Raw genomic sequence first — 7,821 nt, forward strand, 5'->3', positions numbered from 1 at the left:
CATCTGGTGAAATAATTTCAAACGAAATTTTCGCGAACTGTTTTCAGTTTCGTTACTGTGTCATTAGACGTTTGATTATCTTTCTGTTTTGTATTTTGTTATATTTGCTGTTGATAAATACTGTTAATAATAGTAGTTACTTGATTTGTAGAGCAAGATTATGATTATTGTAGCCAGTTTCTTATTGTACTAACGGAACTTAAATAAATGCGAAAGATTTTCTCAGGTTTTTACTACATATAAACACATTTCACATTTCTCCGTGCAACCTGGCGGCCAGACCTCGATTGATGCAAAAGCTTAAGGTCCACGATCATGTCCAAGGCACCACAGCCGGCTAATATGTCAATAATCGATAACCAAAACTTGAATTGTACTGGTTCTTTCTGGCCGATTACATCAAATTACAAGCTTCATCTGTTTTATACTTTGTTGCTTTTAGTGTCTCCGCATACCGCAGCACACGACATAAGCTTGCAGACGATAAATGTAACAGTTTCAGAGAGAAAAGCGGCGAATGTGACGACCTGGCATTACGTCGATTCAAAAGCAAATGACAAATACGAAAGGTTTTCTTAGAATTTTACTACATATGAACACCTTTCAGATTCTCTCGTGTAATGTGGCTGCCAGACCTCGTTCGATGCCAAATCTTAAGGGCCTCGGTCATATCCAACGCACCAAAGCCAGCTAATAAATCAATAATTGATAGCTAAAACTTGACTTGTACTGCTTCTTACTGTCCGATTACATCAACTTAGAAGCATCTTCTGTCTTTTACGTTGGTGCTCTTAGTGTCTTCGCAAACAGCAGTATGTGACATAGCTCTGCAAACGATAAATGTAACCGTTTCAGAGAGAAGAGCTCCCAATGTGACGATCTGGCATTAGGTCGATTCGATAGAAAATGACGAAAACGAGCGGATTTCTCAGGTTTTTACTACATATGAACAGTTTTCACATTCTACTGTGCAACGTGGCTGACAGACTTCGTTCGATGCCAAATCTTAAAGGCCTCGGTCGTATCCAACGCACCAAAGCCAGCTAATAAATCAATCATTGATAGCTAAAACATGATTTGTACTGCTTCTTACTGGCCGATTACATCAACTTAGAGGCTTCTTCTGTGTTTTAATATTGTGCTTTTAGTGTATCCGCATTGCCGCAGCACACGACATAGCTTTGCAGACGATAAATGTATCCGTTGCAGGGAGAAAAGCTGCCATTGTGACGATCTGGCACTAAGTCGATTCGATAGCCAATGGCAAAAAAGCGCGGATTTCTCAGGTTTTTACTACATATGAACACTTTTCACACTCTCCCGTGCAACGTGACTGGTAGACCTGCCTTCATGCAAAATCGTAAGGTCTTAGCTCATGTCCAAGGCACCAAAGCCGGCCAAAAAGTCAATAATCGTTAACCAAAATTTGAATTGTACTGCTTCTTACTGGCTATTACATCAACTTAGAAGCTTCTTCTGTGTTCTACTATAGTGTTCTCAGTGTCTCCGGTTACCGCAGCACGCAACATAGCTTTGCCGACGATAAGTGTAACCGTTTCATAGAGAAGAGCCGCAAAGTGACGATGTGGCATTAAGTCGATTCGGTAGCAAATGACAAAAACGGGCGGATTTCTTACGTTTTTACTACATATGAACACTTTTCACACTCACGTGCAACGTGGGTGCTATATCTCCCTTCATGCAAAATCGTAGGGTCTTAGCTCATGTCCAAGACACCAAAGCTAGCTTGAAACTCGATAATCGATAACTAAAACTTGAATTATACTGCTTCTTACTGGCTATTACATCAACTTAGAAGCTTCTTCTGTGTTCTACTATGGTGCTTTCAGTGTCAACGAATACCGCAGCACGCAACATAGCTTTGCAGACGATAAGTGTAACCGTTTCATACAGAAGAGCGGCCAAAGTGACGATCTGGCATTAAGTCGATTTGATGGCAAATGAGCTAAACGGGCAGATTTCTCAAGTTTTTACTGCATTGTAACACTTTTCACATTCTCCCGAGCAACGTGGCGGTAGTCTTCCCTTCATGCAAAATCGTAAGATCTTAGATCATGTCCAAGGCACCAAAGCCGTCTAAAAAGTCAGTAATCGATAAGTAAAACTTGAATTGTACTTCTTCTTACTGGCTATTACACCAACTTAGAAGTTTCTTCTGTGTTCTACTATGGTGCTTTCAGTGTCTCCCGATACCGCAGCACGCAACATAGCTTTGCAGACAATAAGTGTAACCGTTTCATAGAGAAGAGCGGCCAAAGTGACGATCTGGCATTAAGTCGATTAGATAGCAAATGACAAAAACGTTCGGTTTTTTCAGGTTTTTACTACATATGAACACTTTTCACACTCTCCCGTGCAACGTGGATGGTAGACCTCCCTTCATGCAAAATCGTAACGTCTTAGCTCATGTCCAAGGCACCAAAGCCGCCTAAAAAGTCAATAAACGATGACTAAAACTTGAATTCTACTGCTTCTTACTGGTTATTCCATCAACTTAGAAGCTTCTTCTGTGTTCTACTATTGTGATTTTAGTGGTTCCGCATACTGCAGCACGCAACATAGCTTTCCAGTCGATAAGTGTAACCGTTTCATGGAGAAGAGCGGCCAAAGTGACGATCTGGCATTAGCAAATGACAAAAACGGGCGGATTTCTCAGATTGTTACTACATATCAACACTTCTCACAGTCTGCCGTGCAACGTGGCTGCTGGATGTACCTTCATGCAAAATCGTAAGGTCTTAGCTCATGTCCAAGGCACGAAAGCCGGCAAAAAGTCAATAATTGATTGCTAAAACTTGAATTGTACTGCTTCTTACTATCTATTACATCAACTGAGAAGCTTCCTCTGTGTTCTACTATGGTGCTTTCAGTGTCTCGGGATACCGCAGCACGCAATATAGCTTTACAGACGATAAGTGTAACCGTTTCATAGACAAGATCGGCAAAACTGACGATCTGGCATTTAGTCGATTCGATAGCAAATGACAAAAACTGGCGGATTTCGCAGGTTTTTACTACATATGAACACTTTTCACACTCTCTCGTGCAATGTGGCTGGTAGACCTCCCTTCATGCAAAATCGTAAGGTCTTATCTCATGTCCAACGCTTAAAGGCCGACTTAGTAGTCAATAACCGATAACTAAAAGTTGAAGTGTACTGCTTCTTACTGGATATTACATCAACTTGGAAACTTCGTCTGTGTTCTACTATGGTGCTTGCAGCGTCACTCGATACCGCAGCACGCAACTAAGCTTTGCAGACGATAAGTGTAACCGTTTCATAGAGAAGATCGGCCAAAGTGACGTTCTGGCATTAAGTCGATTCGATAGCAAATGTGGAAAACGGTCGGATTTCTCAGGTTTTTACTAAATATGAACACTTTTCACATTCTCCCGTGCAACGTGGCTGCTAGACCTCCCTTCATGCAAAATCGTAAGTTCTTAGCTCATGTCCAAAGTTCCAAAGTCGGCTTAAAAGTCAATAACCGTTAACTAAAACTTGAATTGTACTGCTTCTTACTGGCTATTACATCAGCTTAGAAGCTTCGTCTGTATTGTACTATGGTGCTTTCAGTCTCTCCGGATACCGCAGCAGGCAACATAGCTTTGAGAACGAAAAGTGTAACCGTTTCATAGATAAGAGCTTCCAAAGTGACGATCTGGCATTAAGTCGATTCGATAGCAAATGACAAAAACTGGCGGATTTCGCAGGTTTTTACTACTTATGAACACTTTTCACATTCTCCCGTGCAACGTGGCTGCTAGACCTCCTTTCATGCAAAATCATAAGGTCTTAGCTCAAGTCCAATGTACCAAAGCCGGCTAAAATATCAATAATCGATAACTTAAATTTGAATTTTACTGTTTCTTACTGGCCATTACATCAACATAGAAGCTTCTTCTGTGTTCTACTATGGTGCTTTCAGTGTCTCCGGATACCGCAGCGCGCAACATAGCTTTACAGACGATAAGTGTAACCGTTTCATAGACAAGATCGGCAAAACTGACCATCTGGCATTTAGTCGATTCGATAGCAAATGACAAAAACGGGCGGATTTCTCAGGGTTTTACTACACATGAACACTTTTCACATTATCCCGTGCAACGTGGCTGCTATACCTCCCTTCATGCAAAATCGTAAGGTCATAGCTCATGTCCAAGGCACCAAAGCCGGCTAAAAAGTCAATAATCAATAAATAAAACTTGATTTGTACTGCTTCTTACTTGCTATTACATCAACTTAAAAGCTTCTTCAGTGTTTTACTATTGTGCTTTTAGTGTCTCCGCATACCGGAGCACACGACATAGGTTTGCAGACGAAAAGTGTAACCGTCTCATAGAGAAGAGCAGCCGATGTGACGATCTGGCATTAAGTCGATTCGATAGCAAATGCCGAAAACGGGCAGATTTTACAGGTTTTTACTACATATGAACACTTTTCACATTCTCCCGCGCAACGTGGTAATAGACCTCTCTTCAGGCAAAATCTTAAGGTACTAGCTCATGTCGAAGGCACCAAAGCCGGCTAAAGAGACAATAATCGATAACTAAAACTAGAATTGTAGTGCTTCTTACTGGCTAATACATCAACTTAGAAGCTTCTTCTGTGTTCTACTATGGTGATTTTAGTGTCTCCGCATACCGCAGCTCGCGACATAGCATTACAGACTAAACGTGTAACCGTTTTATAGAGAAGAGCGGTCAATGTGCCGATCTGGCATTAAGTCGATTCGATAGCAAATGACGAAAACGGGCGGATTTTACAGGTTTTTATTACCTACGAACACCTTTCACATTCTACCGTGGAATGCGGGTAGCTACACCTCCATTCATGCAAAATCCTAAGGTTCTAGCTCATATCCAAGGCACCAAAGATGGCAAAAATGTCAATAATCGATAACTAAAACTTGAATTGTACTGCTTCTTACTGGCTATTACACCAACTTAGAAGCTTCTTGTGTGGTCTACTATTGTGCTTTTAGTGTCTCCGCATACCGCAGCAGGCGACATAGCATAACAGACGAAAAGTGTAACTGTTTCATAGAGAAGAGCGGCCAATGTGACGATCTGGCATTAAGTCAATTCGATAGCAAATGACGAAAACGCTCGGATTTTACAGGTTTTTACTACCTACAAACAACTTTCACATTCTACCGTGCAACGCGGTCTGCTAGACCTCCCTTCATGCAAAATCTTAAGGTTCGAGCTCATGTCCATGGACCAAAGGTGGCAAAAATGTCAATAATCGATAACTAAAACTTGAATTGTACTGCTTCTTACTGGCAATTACATCAACTTAGAAGCTTCTTTTGTGTTCTACTATGGTGCTTTTAGTGTATCCGCATACAGCAGGACGCGACATAGCTTTACAGACGAAGCGTGTAAGAGTTTCATAGAGAAGAGCGGCCAGTGTGACGATCTGGCTTTGAGTCGATTCGATAGCAAAGGACGAAAACGGGCGGATTTTAGGGGTTTTTACTACATTCGAACACCTTTCACACCCTTCCGTGCAACGTGGCTGCTAGACCTCACTTCATGCAAAACCTTAAGTTCCTAGCTCTTGTCCAAGGCACCAAAGCCGGCTAAAAAGTCGATAATCGACAACTAAAACTTGATTTGTAAAGCTTCTTACTGGCTATCACATCAACTTAGAAGCTTCTTCTGCGTTCTACTATGGTCCTTTTAGTGTCTTCGCATACCACAGCACGCGACGTAGCTTTGCAGACGGAAAGTGTAACCGTTTCTTAGAGAAGAGCGGGCAATGTGACGATCTGGCTTTCAGTCGATTCGATAGCAAATGACGAATACGGGCGGATTTTAGAGGCTTTTACTACATTCGAACACCTTTCACATTCTACCGTTCAACGTGGCTGCTAGATCTCTCTTCATGCAATATTTTAAGGTCCTAGCTCATGTCCAACGCACCAAAGGCGGCTAAAAAGACAATAATCGGAAACTAAATTTGATTTCTACTGCTTCTTACTATCTATCACATCAACTTAGAAGTTTCTTCTGCGTTCTACTATGGTCCTTTTAGTGTCTTCGCATACCGCTGCACGCGACATAACTTTGCAGACGGAAAGTGTATCCGTTTCTTAGAGAAGAGCGGCCAATGTGACGATCTGGCACTGAGTCGATTCGACAGCAAATGACGAAAACGGGCGGATTTTAGAGGTTTTTACTACATTCGAACACCTTTCACACCCTTCCGTGCAACGTGGCTGCTAGACCTCCCTTCATGCAAAACCTTACGGTCCTAGATCTTGTCCAAGGCCGGCTAAAAAGTCAATATTCGACAACTAAAACTTGATTTGTATGGCTTCTTACTGGCTATCACATCAACTTAGAAGCTTCTTCTGCGTTTTACTATGGTCCTTTTAGTGTCTTCGCATACCACACCACGCGACGTAGCTTTGCAGACGGAAAGTGTAACCGTTTCTTAGAGAGGTGCGGCCAATGTGACGATCTGGCATTGAGTCGATTCGATAGCAAATGACGAAAACAGGCGGATTTTACAGGTTTTTACTACAAATGTACACTTTTCACATTCTCACGTGCAACGTGGCTGCTAGACCTCCCTTCAGGCAAAATCTCAAGGAACTAGCTCATGTCCACGGCACCAAAGCCGACTAAAAATTCAATAATCGATAACTAAAATTTTAATTGTACTGCTTCTCACTGGCAATTACATCAACTTAGAAGCTTCTTTTGTGTTCTACTATGTTGCTTTTACTGTCTCCGCATACCGTAGCAGCAGACATAGCTTTGCAGACGAACAGTGTAACAATTTCACAGAGAAGAGCGGCCAATGTGACGATCTGGCATTAAGTCGATTCCATAGCAAATGACAAAAACGGGTGGTTCTCTCAGGTTTTTACTACGTATGAACACTTTACACACTCTCCCGTGCAACGTGGCTGGTAGACCTCCCTTCATGCAAAATCGTAAGGTCTTAGCTCATAACCAAGGCACCAAAGCCGGCTAAAAAGTCAATAATCGAAAACTAAAACTGGAATTGTGCTGCTTCTTACTGGCTATTACATCACCTTAGAAGCTTCTTTTATGTTCTACTATAGTGTTGTCAGTGTCTCCTTATATCGCAGCACGCAACATAGCTTTGCAGACGATAAGCGTAACCGTTTCATAGAGAAGAGCGGCCAAAATGACGATCTGGCATTAGCAAATGACAAAAACGGGCGGATTTCTCAGATTGTTACTACATATCAACACTTCTCACAGTCTGCCGTGCAACGTGGCTGCTGGATGTACCTTCATGCAAAATCGTAAGGTCTTAGCTCATGTCCAAGGCACGAAAGCCGGCAAAAAGTCAATAATTGATAGCTAAAACTTGAATTGTACTGCTTCTTACTATCTATTACATCAACTTAGAAGCTTCCTCTGTGTTCTACTATGGTGCTTTCAGTGTCTCGGGATACCGCACCACGCAATATAGCTTTGCACACGATACGTGTAACCGTTTCATACATAAGAGCGGCCAAAATGACGATCTGGCATTAAGTCGATTCGATAGCAAATGACAAAAACTGGCGGATTTCTCAGGTTTTTACTACATATGAGCACTTTTCACATTCTCCCGTGCAACGTGGCTGCTAGACCTCCCTTCATGCAAAATCGTAAGTTCTTAGCTCATGTCCAAAGTTCCAAAGTCGGCTTAAAAGTCAATAATCGTTAACTAAAACTTGAATTGTACTGCTTCTTACTGGCTATTACATCAGCTTAGAAGCTTCGTCTGTATTGTACTATGGTGCTTTCAGACTCTCCGGATACCGCAGCAGGCAA

The sequence above is a fragment of the Schistocerca gregaria genome, unplaced genomic scaffold (assembly GCF_023897955.1).
Source record: "Schistocerca gregaria isolate iqSchGreg1 unplaced genomic scaffold, iqSchGreg1.2 ptg000440l, whole genome shotgun sequence".
Lineage (NCBI taxonomy): Eukaryota > Metazoa > Arthropoda > Insecta > Orthoptera > Acrididae > Schistocerca > Schistocerca gregaria.